Consider the following 19,037-nt stretch of genomic DNA (forward strand, 5'->3'; position numbering starts at 1 on the left):
AGAATTACCCTTTCAAATGACAAGGTTTTAAGTCAGTAAAAATAAATAAATAAATAAAGTCGCATTTTGGTTACTAGAATCAAATACCTTACTGTGTCTATGGTTTGAATGGTTAATGCCTTCTGGTATATGTATATGAACTCTATTATGTATGCCCTCTTGAATATATGCATTTCTGTGTATATGGACTCTAGTATATATCATGCACTGTAGCATATATTATGCACTCTACTATATATTATGCTCTTAAGTATACATGCATTGCTGTATATATGCACTCGTATATACTTCAGAATAAATGCATTTCTGTATATAAGCACTCTAATATATACTTTAGAGTAAATGCATTTCTGTATACATGCATTCAAGTATATGTGCACAGTGTGTCGTATCGAATCAGAAATAGTATATACAGGTACTTATAAGATATCCGTATGGGTAAATAATGACATGTCTGTATCTTCGCTCAATTCACGACGAAAATGAGCCCTGCTCGCGCAGAGAGGCTGATGACGTCATGAGCTCGATGGGTGTCACGGCGCGAGCCGAGCACTCAGCACATCGACCACTACCAGCGGCCGAGCCAGTTGTGTTTCAGCCACGGTAGGGTGAGGTGATGTGGTCCCATTAAAGAAAATGATACTTATATCCTTGTATATTTTGCATGAACAAACGTAGAAACAACGTTAAGGAGAAAATGCATTATAAAATACCTTTAAAACTGATAATTTGTCTGTAAATCGTATAACCCTTATAAAAGGTTAAAAAAAAAATCATTTCCATATAACCACAAGTAAGGGAATGGTTCGTAAAAAGTGGCCAGGAACACCCTATATTGTTTAGGGTCCAGAGATTTTTTTATTTTTAATCATTCCCTCCCGCCCTCCTCCCATTTCCTTCTCTCTGTTCCATCAACACTTTCTCTCTGTCCTTCACCTTGTTTCATTTCTTCCCCTCCCCCCGTCCTTTCATTCCTTCGTCTTTCCCTTCCTGTACCTCATACTTCTCATATTTTCCTTTATATCTTTTCATAATTCTTCTTCTCTTCCGATCTCCCTCTTCCTCCCTACCGCAGCCCCAGCCACCAACCCTGACATGGAACTGACGGGGTACTGTGGATGGCATAGGAATAGTGTAAAGAGGCAGGTGTAAAGATGGTGGATACAGGTATTCGATAAGTGGTGGGTGGTGGGAGTTAGGAAGGAATGGCTGTTTGTCACGACAGAGAGAGAGAGAGAGAGAGAGAGAGAGAGAGAGAGAGAGAGAGGAGAAAGTAGAATATACTTTTTTTTATTACGTCCTTTGTGTCACCTATTTTTGTTACCTCCACCAAAGTTTTTTTTTTTTCTCCGTTTGTCTGTCAGTCTGTTAGCAATATATGAGAAAATAACAGGATAGACCTCACCAGATTTGCAATAGTGAATGAGGACCATCGAAGAATCAAGTCAATGAATTTTGAGCGAAGACGGCCAAAGGTCACAGAAGTTGAGATGGTCTTGTCTTGGCGGAGGGGTCCGCTTTTTGAGAGAGATTTTATATTTTCGTTCGACATTTCACTTTTCTTCTCTTTTTTGATACAGGCGTTTAGATTTTCACGTGCTTCCGTCACCGTGGCTTGCCTTAGACCCTGCGACGGCTGCGGGTTTGTTCGAGGTTATACAAATCGTCAGGCGCTGGCCAGAGTAAAATACAGTTCCCAGTCAAAACGTTCAGGGAGGTAGAGCAACGAGATAAAATTCGCTGACAATCCTCTCCCATCCTTGTGTCTTGCCTTCTGTATTTCTCGTTCCCCTTCTCACGAATGAGAGTAACGTTCAATCTCGTGTTCTCTTGTTGCGTGCGTCATATTGTAGCCGCAGAAATGTTGTTTAGATTATGTCTGCAACTGTCTAAATCAGCAACGTCGTCGATCATCTGCTCACGGTTGCACTTATCCTTTCTGCCATCGTGTTTATTATTATTATTATTATTTTGGCGAAATTAACTCTAGGGACTAGTGTGATACCGGCTTGACTTGTCCATCTCCTTTCTGTCCTCAGTATCCTAGTTCCGGGTTCCTAGTGCTGAAAGGGAATGGAGGAAATATCAGTTACGTTGCCTTTTCAGCGTTTTACAGAGAGAGAGAGAGAGAGAGAGAGAGAGAGAGAGAGACGTGAAGGAAAAACAAAACACCCTCGAAGCCAAACGTCAGTCAATCTTCACGGTAAACACAGATATATTGCCTCTTTGTTTTCTCAGTTTGCCGCCGGCCAAATATTTTCATGTTTGGTTCTCCCTGGCCTACCTAACAAAGAGAGAGAGAGAGAGAGAGAGAGAGAGAGAGAGAGAGAGAGAGAGAGAGAGAGAGAGAGAGAGAGAGTGGCCTTCAAAAAAAAAATAAAAAAATGGTGGGGGTCAGACAACATGAGAACGTGGGAAACGGAGTCACCTTTTTTTCTTTCTTTTCATCCATAATACGAGTACTTGCGATGATGAAAAATGAAGGAGTGATTATTTCCCTTGAGGTGAATAAAATCGTCTGAAGGTAGGGACAGTTATGTGACAATCCCAAAGTGCTGCTTGCTTTTGCCCCCTGGTCCGTCATACACAATACTTTCGATGGTGATGAATGGACCAGTGGTGACCGGGTTACTCCATAAACCTTGAACCTCGTTTTAAGCGTCACACCCCAGCTTATGCAGGTTCCTATGACTCTCCCCAGCTAGAATATAATCGTCTGCTGTTAGCTGGAATGGAGTCTTAAGAGTTGTTTCGACCATCAAAGGGTTAATGGTCACGGTATTAACATTCTAAATAAAATCGTCTGGAGGTAACGAGTCTGACGATAAAGTATGCCACTGTGTTGAAGATTACTCCCATTCTGGTTTAGTTCCCTTAACCTTCTTGGACAGTTCTTGAGATGGCAGTTTCGATTTCGCTTTATGCATTACAAAGGAGTTACATATGTTACTGCCTTATGATTTTGCCACATATATACTTATCACCTTTTTCCTCTTTTTTATTCTTTTTTCTAAGCTCGGCAACGCGTTATTTGGGGCAGTATTACAAAGGGACATACTATACTAGGAGGCCTAAGATAGAGAAGGAATGGCAGCCTGGAAGTGTTAAGGGTTGCCACTAAAATTTGTGGTGGAAAATATAAGCAGTTCGACCTCTCGCCTCGCTGCCATTTGCAATTTAAGTATGGTGCAGTTCAGTCTAAATATTTCCCATTCTTACAAATGTCTTAAAAATGACTGTGAAAAAGGTGTCCCCCCCCTCCTTTCTCTCTGTCTGTGGGTCTCTGTCTCAGTTTCTCTCTCTGTCTCTGTCTATATGTCTCTGTCTCTGGCTCTCTCTCTCGCTTTCTCAGTCTGTGTGTGTGTGTGTGTGTGTGTGTGTGTGTGTGTGTGTGTGTGTGTCTGTCTGTCTGTCTGTCTGTCTTTCTCTAATACAACGATAGACTCGAATATTTTTAAGCCCAAACGGTGTTTTCAAAGGGACAGTGGTTCTTATTTTCCTATTATTTCCCCTTATTTACTGGTTTCCTTTCTCCTGATGCTGGCTAACGCTGCTCCTGGAATACAAATGTTGCTTTTGGATAAATGATGGCAAGAGTCTGTGTATTTCCAAACCAAAATGATGGTCTCAGAACGATTACTTACATTTCTCATGATTTACCTTTTTTTTATGATGCATGCGAACCCTGTGCCTGCAATTCGAATTTCTTGTTTGGATAAATGAAGGCAAGATTTTATTTCTAATCCCACATGATGTTTCCGGAGCGACCTCTTTCCTTGTTGCTTTATTATTTATTCCCTTCTTTCATTTTTCTTTCAATTTCTCTTTTTTTTTTTTTTTTTTTTTTTTTGACAAATGATGGTACAAGTCAATGTATATTCAGACATATATGTGGCTTCCAAGGCAGCTGATATTCCAATATATTTATGATTTTCCCATATTTGTTTCTGTTTTTCCCCTTCATTCGTTTTGATCGCCAGCCCTGTGCTCGGTCAAATGATGCTAGTTTATGTATTTCCGAAAATAAATGATGCCAAATGATACTTTGTTGTTTCGTTGCGGTTTTCCTATATGTATTTCTCTTTTTTTCTGATCCTTGCCGACGTTGTGTATAGGATAGGAGAGCTGTGCTGGGGTTAATGATGGTGGGTGTATATATTTCTAAACCCCAAAGATGGCTTGTTACCGACTACATTCCATATTGATTATTTTCACTGGATTCTGTTCTTCGCACCTTCTTGTTGGCCGACGCCGTGAGTGCAGCGAAGATGGTATTAAACTTAAAAAAGAGTCAAGGTTTATGTACTTTAAAAGACAAAATAATAATCCCTTCACTACTACTACGATCTGAATTTCCTTTTTCAAAATTGGTTTTAAGTGTACTCCCTGATGGTCGAGTTATTTGTTGCATTGTTTTCCATGGAGCTGAGGGTGTGCACAGCAACCTAGGAGTGTTAATACTGTCACTGTGAACCCTCTCATGGTAAAAACGTTTTTAATGTTCTCATTTAACTGACACGAGACGATTTATTTAGTCGAGAGTCAGTCGTAGGTGCTTGGGGGTATTTACATTTCCTGTGCGTTTTTTTTTTTTTTATAGTTTTGTGTGTGTGTGTGTGTGTGTGTGTGTGTGTGTGTGTGTGTGTGTGTGTGTGTGTGTGCTTTGGAGTGTGTAAATATTCAATATTTTGCAATAATTAGCATTGTCTTGATTGAAGATACAAGGGTTTGTAGTGAAATTAGGCTACAGAAGAACATAGATTTTTAATGCAGTAAATGAAATGTAAAAAAACAACTATAGCAAGATAATTAAAACCCAGAGAGAGGCCGGCATTACACGAGAATACTTCGCTTCCATTACACTAGCAATCGTTTTGTCAATACCTTGAAATATGTCCCCAGTATCAACTTGATCGCACTCCATGGAAGGAACATTGTACACTCCAGCCTTCTGTTCACCTTGTTTACGAGTCTTTCCTTATCACACGCCCTAAAAAGACTGTCTGCTCTCACAGTTTATGGTCTTGCTCCATGTGTTTACTGAAAACTATTATCAGCAACTGTTGTGTCAGGCAACACAGTTCTTTCAGTGAAACTCCCTGTCTGTCAGTGAGTTCAAAAAGTTTTCTTGTTGGGTCTGAGAATTTTCCCTCTTCCCTAGCCCCTTAGCATTCCTGGTAAGTAACTGAGCACATGTTCAGCATATTCATCAAGTAAAGAAACAATGCTGTCATACTTCTGACCCAACCAAATGTGCTCATCATATCCATTTTCTCCCTAGGAAACCGTGACAGGCGAAACTTTGAATAAGTCCTGGATCTTTTCGTTGCACATTTACCCTTGTAAACTGTTACATTCCACGCTGTTTCTTCTTCGATATGTGAGTAATGCAAACTTGGATGATGGATGCAAAAGGTATCTCGTACTGAAGACCGCCAGGCCAAATACCTGTACGTCTCTATAATGTGCTCGTACTGACGATCGTTAGCGTATTTATTATGACCCTGCCAACCCCTTTGTTCTTTCACTTCTCAGAATACAGCTATGGAAGTACATGGTATTGACAGCAATAAATTAAATCATGTGCAGCCAATGCACTGCTCATGAAATTGTACTTGAGTTGAAAAGTACAGTTGTTAAGCAGGTTGGAAGATGGTCAGTCAGAATGTACTTATGTGTTACCGATGTTAATTATAAATGTAGGTTCCCGAGACAAGGCGGCCGTAACCGAGGCAAGGCGGCCGTAACCTACTAAATAATAGAGGACGTAACTAATACATCATACCTCGGATGGTTACAGCAGCGTCTAGTCACCAGCTGGGGATCGATCCCAAGGTCGTCCCTCTGTCTGGGGCGTTCTAACTAGCTGACCACCAGAACAAAGGAAGTATCAGCGACATTCTCTCTCTCTCTCTCTCTCTCTCTCTCTCTCTCTGTCTTTCTTATGTCGCATCTTGCGAGAGATTACTTTAACAATGGCAATTATAGGCGTTTCTTTCGTTCTACTGAGTATCGGTATGTTAATCAGCCGTGCCTCACTCAGAAAGGCATAGTGGCTAGTAATTCAGATCAGAGGATAATCGAACCTTCATAATGTGCAATAACCAGACACTCGCCTCTCAGCATACCCTGTGAGTCGAAATACGTGATGCAATACGATTAATTGGTAAAAGAGATAAGTGGTATTGGGTAACGAGAAATTCCATTCTCGTCATGAATCTACAAAGGCAATACTCCGAACCAGCGATACATTTGCTCGCCCACTGGAATTAATTGTAGTAAACCAGCATGAGGAATGAGGTGGGCTGCGTAACTGTACAAGCGGTTCTGTATTCCTGGATGATGTGAGTTTCTTTCTCCTGTGGGTATCGTCATTGTGGGTTGTTAGGAGGATGGTTAATGGTGGTGGCTACGTATGATCAGCATCAGAGGTCCTGTCGCCTCTCTCTCTCTCTCTCTCTCTCTCTCTCTCTCTAAGAACTTATAAAATCAGTGAGGTGGACGTGCAGCAAACGGCTCTTATTTCTCTGATTTAAGGCCAAATGAAGTGATTAGTATCTCTTGCTGCAGATTCACTATTCTGATTTTCCAAGTGCATAAAAAGGCTGAGAATTGGCAGCAGAACTTTCGATGCTGACTGTACCATTAGGGCCGTGTCCTCGTGAGCTAAGAAGGCTCCTTAACATATCGTAATCCCATCCAGTGACACTGTTAAGAAGCAGGATTTGGTAGTTAGGTAGTCTAGAAGTTTCTCACTGATTCTCGATGTTTACGATAGTTCCAGTACGAGTCAGCGTTGCCAGTTTGCCTGCTGTTTGTGAGCGTAGTTGTTTCATAAGTTATTCATTAATTTTTGTACTTTTTTTCCGTATAATGTTTTAATTATGTGAATGCTTGTTAAATTATGTAATCTAAGTTTACATGCTAAACAATTTACAGTGTTATGTAATTAAGAACAACTCACTAGGCAACGTCTTTCCTATACTGAAATACCGCTGTTGGAGCCTGTGGCAGTGTGAAACGGGGACATAACACTGGTGTCATGAATGTGGATAATTTAAGTGTTGCAGTGAGTCTACCCTTTGACATGGAAGCAGAAGCTGTACAGACCAGAGGGCAAGCTAGACAAGGAGAGGCATGTCTGGCATCAATCATGAAGCTATTACAAGTACAGAATGAAGGACAGAAAAAACTTAATGGGCATTTGGAGGCACAAAATAAAGAACTCAAGGAACAATTAGAAACACAAAGTGTACAATTGGAAGCACAGAATGATGGACAACAGGCACAGAATGAAGGAGAGAAAGAACTCAAAGAACAATTACACACACAAAATGAAGAAATGAAGGAACAATTGCAAGCACTTAGGGAACAGCTTCAAAAGGCATTACAGGAGCAACAGAGGCCAGAGGGGATTACAACTGAAGATGCAAGGACAGGTAGATGCTTTCATGGGGGAAATGATGGAAGAACAGGAACACTTGAAGGAGGAAGTATATGCTGAGCTACGGCAGCAGAAATGTGATGTAAGCAATGACGTGATGGAGCTCAGACAGCTTCTAGATGACCAACTGAAGCATGAAGATGACCAGCTGAAGCTTAGTGAGGAGACAGTGACGCAGTGCAAACAACATGTAGATAACCAGTTGAAGAATGTAGTCAACGATGTGAGGATAATTAGTGAGAAAACTGAGACTGTAGAGCTGAGCCTCAGGTTAGTGAACAGTGAGCATATGAAAAGAATGGACATTGTATGGTGAATCTTGATGGATCCCAAGCATCTAAAGGTAGCATCACAGGGTTGAATAATGAGAATGCTGAAATTTGAAGTCCTGGCCTTGATTATAATGTCCCAGTTTTTAGGCCTCAAACCAGTGAAGTGCTTGGCTATAATGCAGGTCCAATTAAAAGGAAACCTCAGGAATTTGATGGTAGAGTGTCTTGGGAAGCTTACCGTGCACAGTTTGAGTTACTTGCTGATCAGAATGGTTGGGATGATAGGCAGAGGGTAGTGCAGCTTGCTACTAGCCTTAAGGGTGCCACAATGGAAATTCTTGGCCAGATGTCAGTAGAGAAGAGGAACAGTGATCAGTCTCTAGTAGAAATGCTGGAGCACAGATATGGAACCATGTACTAGACTGGGGTTTGCAGAGCAAAATTCCAGGGCCGTGTCGGGCTTGAGAAGAATCCCTACAGCAGTTTGCTTATAACCAACAGGTTAGGAGCAGCACCTAACTTGTTTGTTATTCTTTTGAGGGACCAGTTCGTTGATGCTCTTGCTAGTGCAGAGTTGAAAGTGCAAGTGAGGCAGGCACAACCCAGAATCATACAAGAAGCACTAGCCAGTGCTCTAGAGTTTGAATCCTATGTCATGTCCAGTGCATCCACTTTTCAGGCATGTAGTAATGCAGAATTCAAGGCAAGAAAGGTGCACGTACATGATGCGGATAATTTTGAAGGAAAGTGCTGGTACTGTGAAAAGGCTGGACATCGGAAAGCGAATTGCAACAAGTGGAAGAGGGAACAGGAGAAGACCAGAGGAGGTTGCTGGTTCTGTGGGAAGCTGGAACACAAGAAGGTGGATTGTTACAAACGGAAGAAGGAACAAGACCCATGTTCAAATCCCGGCTGGGACACGGAACAGTTTAAGGATTTGAATTTCATTAAATCAGGCTTTACTAATCTAATGGAAGACCTGCCGACATGTCGTAAAAATACCCTCGCTAATACCAATTCACCAGTCCTGTATGAGACAGCCCTAGCGTGTATTCAATATGGATGGTGGGTGTTAGCGCCGAAGTGGTGACATGTAGAGGTGTATGGTATGTGGGAGGACTGCTGGGCCTTGATAGCAGGCTGTGAAGCCTATGTCCAGAGTCGGACACATAAAAAAAAAATAAAGAACGGAACGTGTAAGGAAATCCCCGATTGCAACAGACAGCTGTTGGACATGTGATGAGGTGGGATATTTCAGCTATGAGTGTCCAAATTAGAAGGATGAGGGTAAATTAGTGAAGGCTGGTGATGAGGAGCAACAACCACCCAATTTTCCCAAGAAGCCACACCACAGAAGAAATGCATGAGAACCTTGATACCTAGTGTGCAAGAAGTTGGAAGAACAGATAGCAAGCAGTGTACTAGGAATGAGAATTTTGGCAAGAAGTATTGCCATACTGTTGTGACAGGGCCATCATCAGATGCAGAAGACCTGAAGAGGATGCATATGGAGGATGCAGCTTTACAACCAGTGCTAGAGTGGCTGCAGTGGAGTACAGTGCGACCTTTTTGGGATGAAGTTTCCAGGTTAAGCCCTGTGATCGAGAGCTACTGGTGTCAGTGGAATCTTCTTCGTTTGAACAAAGGACTACTGGAGTGTCAGTGGGAGACACCCGAGGGCCCCAGCAAGTATCGGCAACTGGTGGTTTCAAAGAAGATGAGGTCCAAGATCTTGGGTGAGTCCCATAACCAGATCACTATAGTAGGACTCGTGTACGTTTGCGGCTGTGGTGTGGCCCGCACCTGTGTACAATGGTGCCACGTTTCCCCAACTTGCGATGTGAAATGGAAGCTATTTATGTACAAGGCATCACAAATTCGATAAATTCAGATGAATAAAACTTACACTCGTGTATTTTGATGGATGAATCAACAGTAATCTTATTATGCATAAAATATTTATACAGTAACACAGAAACATGGCATACATATTGTACAGTGTTGCTAAAAGAAATTGTAGTCACTTTTAATGTTTTTTAGCGTAGTTTTAGGGTGGGTAATAATATCACAGTTATGGATATAAGATAATGAGCCTGAAAAAAGAAGAAATATGCCAATATCCAAAGTAAAAGAAATAATTCATGTAATTCTTGTGAGTGGCAACACTTACACACCCAGTCTGGTCTAAGATAAAGTACGTACCTGTCCGTAGACCCAACCAGAGCTTGTACAGGTGTTGCTAGGGAAAAATGTTCACATTTACTGGCTTTTACCATAATTTTAAGGGTGAGGAATAATCACATTTATAATCGCTAATATGTAGGACAAAATAGTAGGCATATGCCAATACCGAAGTAAAAAAAAAAAAACATTATTCACTCGCGAGCGGCAACTCTTCCACACCCAGTTGGTGAGAGAGAGAGAGAGAGAGAGAGAGAGAGAAAGAGAGAGAGAGAGAGAGAGAGAGAGAGAGAGGCAGGAGAGGGGCATGCATTGAATGCATTGTCGGCATCACTAAATATAACAAAACCAAATTAACAAATGAAAGCACAATTATAAATAACTTATAAAAGAATCAAAAGTACTCAAGGTGGCTCACATTTCCCGCCAGGAGAGAGAGAGAGAGAGAGAGAAATAACGGTATAGAAAACGTGGCAACACTGTACACAGGTGCGGGCCACACAACAGCCACAAACGTACGCGAGTCCTACTATAGTGGGCACATGGGAGTGAAGAAAACTCTAAGCTGGCTGCGACAGAGGTTCTACTGGATTGGCATGCATCAGAATGTTGAAGAGTGGTGTTGGGCCTGTGATGTGTGTTGTGCCAAGAAGGGAGACAAGAAACATGGGTGTACTCCTCTTCAGCTGTACCAAGTGGGTGCACCGATGGAAAGAGTTGCGATGGTCATTGCAGGACCTCTGCTTCATACTGAAAGAGGTAACTGATATATATGTGTCGCCATGGACTACTTCACTAAGTGGCCAGAAGCGTATGCCATCCCCATTCAAGTGGCAGCGACTGTTGCTCAGGTGTTGCTTGACCAGTTTTTCAGTCGTTTTGGGATGGCACAAGAGTCAGACGTGGGTAGATTCTAATGTGTTCCGTGAGCATTGCAAGTTATTGGGCATCAAGAAGACCAGGATGACCCCACTAAGACCACAGTCAGGTGGGATGGTGGAGAAATCAACTGGACCCTGGAACAAGAACTGGCCAACTACTGCATAGAGGGACAAACAGAATGGGACCGCAAATTACCTGCGTTGCTGATGGCATATCGGTCTATATCCCATGAGTCTACTGACTACACCTCTATAAAACTGATGTTGGGCCACGAATTATGTTTGCCCATTGACTTGTTAATGGGAAGACCACCTGGTGAAGAGCTGCCTACAGACACCACTGGGTATGTGGTGTTTGTAGGCAGGAAAGACTGGCTGAGGTACATCATCAAGTGCGAGGAACCCTTAAGTTTTCAGGAGAAGTGATGAAATGCAAGTATGATGCCAAGGCAAGTGAGGTGAGCTTTAAGGATGGTGACCAAGTCTGGTTATACAATCCTCAGTGAAAGAAGGGACAGTCACCGAAGCTGCAGAGCCCATGGGATGGGCCTTACACTGTGTTGCATAGCCTATCAGACGTAATGTATTGGATCTGGGGAGTCAGGAAATCTTGCCCAAAGATGGTACATGTGAATCGTCTGTGGCAGTACCACGGGCCAGAACAGTACAGCTGGGATGTCTCCGAGGAATCGTGGTCTCCCGCAGCTGAGGATGTTCAAGAGGACAAAGGAACTGAAGTGCAAGAGGATGGTGACAGATTCCCAAGAGAAGTGAATCAGGAAGAGGACTAAGACCTTGCTCGAGGAGTGGACTGTGTGGAGGAGCAAGGACGTCGTCGGAAGTGGCATAGAAGATCTAATAAGTTGAAGGATTGTTTTGTGTATAGGTAGATGTTTTATTAGGATAAAAGTTTATGTTTGTATATATTATGTAGTTCTGTCGGGACGGCAAGGAAGTAGGGAGGGGGTAGTGTTAAGAAGCGGGATTTGGTAGTTATGTAGTCTAGAAGTTTCTCACTGATTCCCGATGTTTACTGTGGTTCTGGTACGAGTCAGAGTTGCCAGTTTGCCTCCTGTTTGTGAGCGTAGTTCTTTCGTAAGTTATACATTAATTTTTGGGCTGTTTTTCCGTATAATGTTTTAGTTATGTTGATTGCTTGTTAAATTATGTAATTTAAGTTTGTATGGTAAATGATTTACACTGTTATGTAATGTAAGTACAACTCACTGGGCAACGCCCTTCCTATACTGAACTACTGCTTTTGGAGCCTGTGGCAGTCTGGGATGGGGACGTAACCACGTTAACCCCCATGGACATCAGCTGATTTTCCAGTGAGGAGTTAAATAGTCTGCCGTTTTCTAGTGGCAAGCGAAAGAGAGAGAGAGAGAGAGAGAGAGAGAGAGAGAGAGAGAGAGAGAGAGAGAGAGAGAGAGTGTTCTGGTGTCAACATCTTTTTCCATATGAAGTTGTAGTATCACACATTTTACATTATAATTTTTTTTAAGCTGTTTAGTCATAATTAACAGTGTGTAATGAAGTGTGAATGATGAACAACCAAATATCATTTCGCTGTTAGCTGTGGTATAGGAAGGAGGTGGATGGCAGACCACAAGGGCCACCCTGTTTCAATTATAAAGTGAAGGTTAGGAGAAGTGATAAGATATCTGAATTGTGCGTAAGCGTAAAGTCCTGGGGAACCATTTATTATGTTGGTATATGTGAATGTACTTAATACCATTTTATAGAGGTGTATAATGTGCTAGTAGAGTTGTCATTTATCTCTACTTTTTGCATAAGCCCAGAGTATATGTAATGCTCGGCACCTCACTTTTTAGCTGACCTAAGCACCGCGCCCTTGTCCGGCTCAGTGACTGTACAGCGTCAGAGAGATCGCTTTACAGTTATAAAGGGAGGTGGTGTCGCTCCAACATATCTCTCGGGTCGCAGTTATATTATTCTGTACCCAATAAAGAGAGATTTAACCTGCTCATTTCTGTCACCTTATGCTACCACTTAATAACAGACCAGCTTCCACCTTCTCGTGGCAGAGGACCTTTGGTGGGAAGTGTCGGGCAGTGACGGCGAGTGGCTGACGTGTACTGCAGACAGTGTCGTCGATCCAACATGGTGGTCTTGTCATAAAGACTTTGTAGTTACTTGTAGAGAAGTATATTTTAGACTTGTGGTCGAGCGGCTTTTATATCTTGTAGTAGTTTCCCCACCAGATGTCATGTAGTGACGGGAGAGGTAAAGAATAGTATGGGACTATTTTTATTTGTCTTGGAAATATTAAACAGGTATAATAGTATAAGTCCTGGGTAGCTACCTTCCTGTCTCGCTATCTCTCTCTCTCTCTGTTCTAAGGCTAATCTCCGTCTCGACCTCTCTCTAGGGTCGCTTGTCTCCTTCTAAACTCTCTTTTCTAACATCTCGTGTAGTAGGGTGTGTGTGTCACGTATCTTCCTCATGGCAACAGAACTTTCTCACGAGAGGACTGCTGACAGCTAACTGAATCATCTCCTTACTGGCCGCTGTCGTCAGCTTTCCTCCGTGTAAGCGTTTAGCGCTGCTCGCTTCGTAAACACAACACCTTCTCATCATTTGACTTCCTGCTTCTATCTGTCTCTCTATCTATCTATTTATCTATCTATCTAGTATGATTTGCAATTATAATATGGAGACCTACCACATTGCCTCTGTCACGCAAAAAATGGCGTACCATCGACATTTAATAGTTATAATATATTAATACATACTACATACACATTATAATGAACTTATAAGCTAATTAAGTGAAATACATAATATTGTAAAGTAACATAATTGTATGAATATTGTATACATATATTATTCATAGTAAATAGTGATTATTCAGTAATATTACCTTTAAACAAGTTGTATACATATTTGAATAAATGCAATGGTTGTTGTATAACACTTGTAAGACGTGCATGTACAACAGACGTACGCATATAATTGTGCAATGGTAATACTGCTAGGTTATACATTACATATTTGAGTTATCACTTTAGTAATGTCTAATATTTCACCTAACTTGTATGATGATACTGGTAATATAGAATTGTGCTATAATTGTATGACTTATAATATTGTACTAACATTGTGTACTACATAATTGTAACATTTTATGAATTGTTACCAAATATTGTGTTAATGCATAATTGTGTTGGCCTTATAATTATAGTTACATAAAAGTTACATCTTGTTAATGCAACTGTTTTGTCGTTACATAATTGTTACATATCGTTTGTAGGTACATAATTGTTGTTAAAGTTACATAAAAGTTACATCTTGTTAATGCAACTGTTACATAATTGGCAAAGTGTAACATAATGCAATCGTTTGTCGTTACATAATTGTTACATATCGTTTGTAGGTACATAATTGTAGTTAAAGTTACATAAAAGTTACATCTTGTTAATGCAACTGTTACATAATTGGCAAAGTGTAACATAATGCAATCGTTTGTCGTTACATAATTGTTACATATCGTTTGTAGGTACATAATTGTAGTTAAAGTTACATAAAGTTACATCTTGTTAATGCAACTGTTACATAATTGGCAAAGTGTAACATAATGCAATCGTTTGTCGTTACATAATTATAATATGGAGTAACAATTGTAATAACTGCAGTCCTAACATATGCTGCGGTCGATGATAGTGATGATGTGTCGTGCCACTTGTATGTGGAGACAACAATTTGCTTTTTTTGTTTGTAGTTTATGTGGTATTTTGGCTTAGGTAGTAACACTTACACTTATTTTCATTTGTTTGTTATGTGATCTTACTCTATTTCTCTTTTTTCTGTTTTACTTTTCTTACTTTCTTTTTTTTTTTTTTTTTGTATGTATTGATTTTCCATAGTTTGTTTCTCTTTGCTTGTGTACGCTTGTTTCCATGTTGTTCATGGTTACATAATTACTGGCTAATTTTCTTGGGATACTTTTTCAAAGTTTAGTTTATATTGCACAGATACTATAAAATGATATTATATAGTCCCATATTTTGTTATTTTATATAAAATATATATATATACACTATATACAGTATTAACTATACACACTGACTTGTTGTTCACCTGTACCTATCGTGAGTAATATGTGTGTCAGCACTGTGTGGAAATCATTGTCTTCACGATTGTGTTGAAGATGTTCACTCTTGCTAACGGCATTTGTGTTGGCCATTTTTTTTTTTTCTAGTTTACCTTGTAACTTAATTTGTATGTTTCCACTAGGTAGCTTTAATTAATAAATGTTAAATACAGTTCTTTTAATTGCTCACTGAGTAACTGTGATGGTATATTTTCTTTATTACTTTGTAGATATAATTAATGTATAGTTGTATGTATGAAACACGTATTTTACGTAGGTATAAATGGTAACACTCGTTGGTAGTAAATAAATGTTATAATAGATGAATGAATATATACAGTGTAGAATATTTATTGTTGGTGATTATTTAGTGTTTGAGTTATGCAGATAACTGAAGTAAGTATGTGTATTTAAACTGTAACTATACAGCACGTTTTATATGTTTGTGCAGAAGCTTATTGTCTATCACTGTGTATTGTATAAATGAAGTAATTATGTAACTTACTAATTTTTACCGTGGTGAGAAATGGTGTGAGTGGTGGTGCAGGTGGTGTGTTGACTGACGTGGCGTCTGTTCAGCAAGCACGCATGATGACCTCAACTTCCCACACTGGTAGCTGTGGTGAGTGAATGAGTAGCGATGAGTAACTTCTGAGTGAAGACGAGTGAGTAAGATGAGTTGTAAATATGGACTTGGTGGTTTGCTGCGTGCATTGACCTCTTCACACCTGCGTAAGCGTTGGGGGTTTGGTGGATGTAGCAGAGAGAGGAGGGTGAGGTCTGGTGGTTATGAGTTGTGAATCGTCTCTCACTCTTCGTTTGTTTGTTTGTTTTCTTTCTTTCTTGATGTATTCTTGGTCCTTTTTTTCTTGTGATTTACTCGTTGTGGGATGAAGACTGCCGCTTCTTGTAGGTGCGTGTAGAAGATTATACAGACGACGTAGAGTTGTTAATTGTAGTTGATTGTAGATGGCTGTAGACTTTGTAGAACTGAAGCTAATCTTGTAGTCTCGGTTGCTTTTGTAGAAATTTGCTTTTAATTCGGAGACGATGTCCGCAGATTTGCTGGTTTGTCGTTAAGCTACTTGCAAGGCGTCGAGTGATCTCTTGACCTCTGCATCAGCGTAATGATCTGGGAGACGGAGGGGGCAGGAGCTGATATTGTTGGTTGTTGTCAATCTTGATATTTTGTAGGAATTTAATGTTGATTCGTAGACGAGGTTCGTATACGTTCGCTGCTACCAAATGTCATAAAAGACTTTGTATCATAAAGCAGCGACTTTGTATTTGCTTGTAGAGGCGTATATTTTAGACTTGTGGTCGAGCGGCTTTTATATCTTGTAGTAGTTTCCCCACCAGATGTCATGTAGTGACGGGAGAGGTAAAGAATAGTATGGGACTATTTTTATTTGTCTTGGAAATATTAAACAGGTATAATAGTATAAGTCCTGGGTAGCTACCTTCCTGTCTCGCTATCTCTCTCTCTCTCTGTTCTAAGGCTAATCTCCGTCTCGACCTCTCTCTAGGGTCGCTTGTCTCCTTCTAAACTCTCTTTTCTAACATCTCGTGTAGTAGGGTGTGTGTGTCACGTATCTTCCTCATGGCAACAGAACTTTCTCACGAGAGGACTGCTGACAGCTAACTGAATCATCTCCTTACTGGCCGCTGTCGTCAGCTTTCCTCCGTGTAAGCGTTTAGCGCTGCTCGCTTCTCGCAAACACAACACCTTCTCATCATTTGACTTCCTGCTTCTATCTGTCTCTCTATCTATCTATTTATCTATCTATCTAGTATGATTTGCAATTATAATATGGAGACCTACCACAGTCTAGTTATACTATACAGCAGAACACTTAATATGTAGTCAACTGCTACTCCATACGGCTACATTATTGGTGGCCAGCAGTGCGACGATACTTTATTGGTGCTAGCAGTGGCACGATATTTAGTGCTAGCCGTGAACCGATACATTAAATTGGTGCTCAGTGCTGGGATACGATACGTGCTAAAGGGCTTTATGCTGTGAACCAGTAACCCTTGCAATCGCTCGTTCCTGAAGGTGAAACAGAAAATCTTACTCTACTGTTGTAAGGGGACTAATTACTCGTGAGTTAAGTGGAGCAGATAAACTGGAGTGGTGAATATTAATTCCTCCCATTATTCTGCCAGTGCGAGATTCCTATCTTAAGCACAAACTGGAAGTTATCTCGCCCTGTGGTGTGCGAGATATCTCCATCTTCAAGCGCAAACTGGCAAGAATCTCGCGCTCGTGTGTGAGAGGCGAGATAAGGAGAGTTCAAGCCAGTGCGGTGAGGAGTGGATCAACTAGCGAGCGACTTCTGGCAACTCCACAGGCGCGGACGGCCGAAGCGAGCCGAAGCGGGAGAGCGAGAGTGGGCGTATGTGGTGCCACGATCGTATGTGGTGCGTCGAGTGGCGTCACTGCCTGGCGTGTTGCTAACTCCCACAGCAAGGGGCTGTCGTGTATGATTGGAGGAGTCTGGTGGAGTGTGGAACGTGGAATGTGGAACATCATCCTGGACTTTCATATCTAGGTAGCGTCCATGCATAGTAATCCACACTCACACACACTTGAATCAACACACGTTAGTTAGTTGATGAGTGGAAATAAAGGTTTCTCAGAATTCCCTTGAAATAAATATACTTTCTGTGTATTGTATATGTGTTCCATTCTCTGTCACTTACCATAAATATCCTTTTTTATGTCAGTTTATCTTCCTGTAACTGGGAGGGGAATATTGCTGACAAGGTTAGATGGATACAGTGAAGTGGGGACGTAGAATTAGGGAAATAGGGATTAGCCAATCCCACTAGACTCAGAATTTTATGAGTGGGTTGATACATCAAATAAAAGTGCTCAGACATATTAAATGAGTGAAGGACATATTGTGGATCAAGGTGATGAGGATATTTCTGAAAGATTGGATGAGGATTTGACCGTTTTGCATTTGCGTTCTGGTCATACTTATTCAACAGTCCCAGAGCAATCAGTTAGATCCAAAATGGCCACTAGTCTTGCTAATGAGGGTAATCCTAGTGAGGAGACTGTGAAAGCTGAGACTACAACAGTACCTTTGGTCACTCAGGATATGCAAAATCCAGTCATTAGTGATAGTACTACAACCACTCACATACCTGTGTATACTTCAGATGTTTTTAGTACACCACAAGGTTTTGGACAGAATTTATTTTCTCTTCCTTCTTCAAATGCATGGGGTATAAACACAGATGGTATTGGGATGCAAACCCAGAATCCTAATCAATGGGGCATGAATACTAATATTGGCATGCAAATCCAGGGTCCTTATCCAAATACCTGGGGCATGACTAACAATATGGGCGTGCAAAGTCAGACTAACCCTAATCCTTTGTGGCAGATACCTGTACCTAATCTGGCTACTGATATAGTACAGCAGCATCCTAACTGTACTGAAAGTCAGGCTTTGGCGAAGGCAGGCATATGCTATGCAGAAGCTAGCAAAGCCTTGCAAACTTCAGGCTGGAGAGATACAGCTACTAGTTCTCCACAGCAAAGGACCAAGGCTGTTAAGCCAGAGGTGAAAAGATGGTATGTCATACATGGGCATTGTCCTCATGAGAGGACTGTTGCCCCTTTGTCATTGAAAAGAGGAAGAAACTAGGGAACCCAGCTAGTTCGGGGGAAGCTCAGGGCTGCGCGCAAAAGTAATTAAAATAGTACAATCCACCGATGCGTGTGTGGCAGCTATTACTAAAGTGGACTTATTATCTATTCCTTGGATCATAGGGAAAGGCCAAGTGTCCCTGATCGTGGATACAGGGGCATGTACAAACATTATTTCTAGTAAAGCGTTGGAAAGACTTAAAAGTGAAATGCCTCTAACAAACTGGACATTATCACCACCTGATGTAATGTTGACAGGTGTGACAGGGAGTAGAATGAAGATTGTAAGCCAGGTGCCGTTGACATTGAGGGCAGATAAACGATCTCCTGTGTTACGTGCTACGTTTTATGTGGTTGAGGATTTTCCTCTGCCAGCTGATGGGCTGTTAGGCTTTGAAACCATGGAGGAGTATGATATAGTAATACACCCTCAAAGACAATTTCCTTTAATGGGAAAGAGTTTGTAGGCCTTAATCCCTCA

Source organism: Coenobita brevimanus, chromosome 63 (assembly GCF_032717465.1).
Source record: "Coenobita brevimanus isolate Jiangsu-jjx chromosome 63, ASM3271746v2, whole genome shotgun sequence".
NCBI lineage: Eukaryota > Metazoa > Arthropoda > Malacostraca > Decapoda > Coenobitidae > Coenobita > Coenobita brevimanus.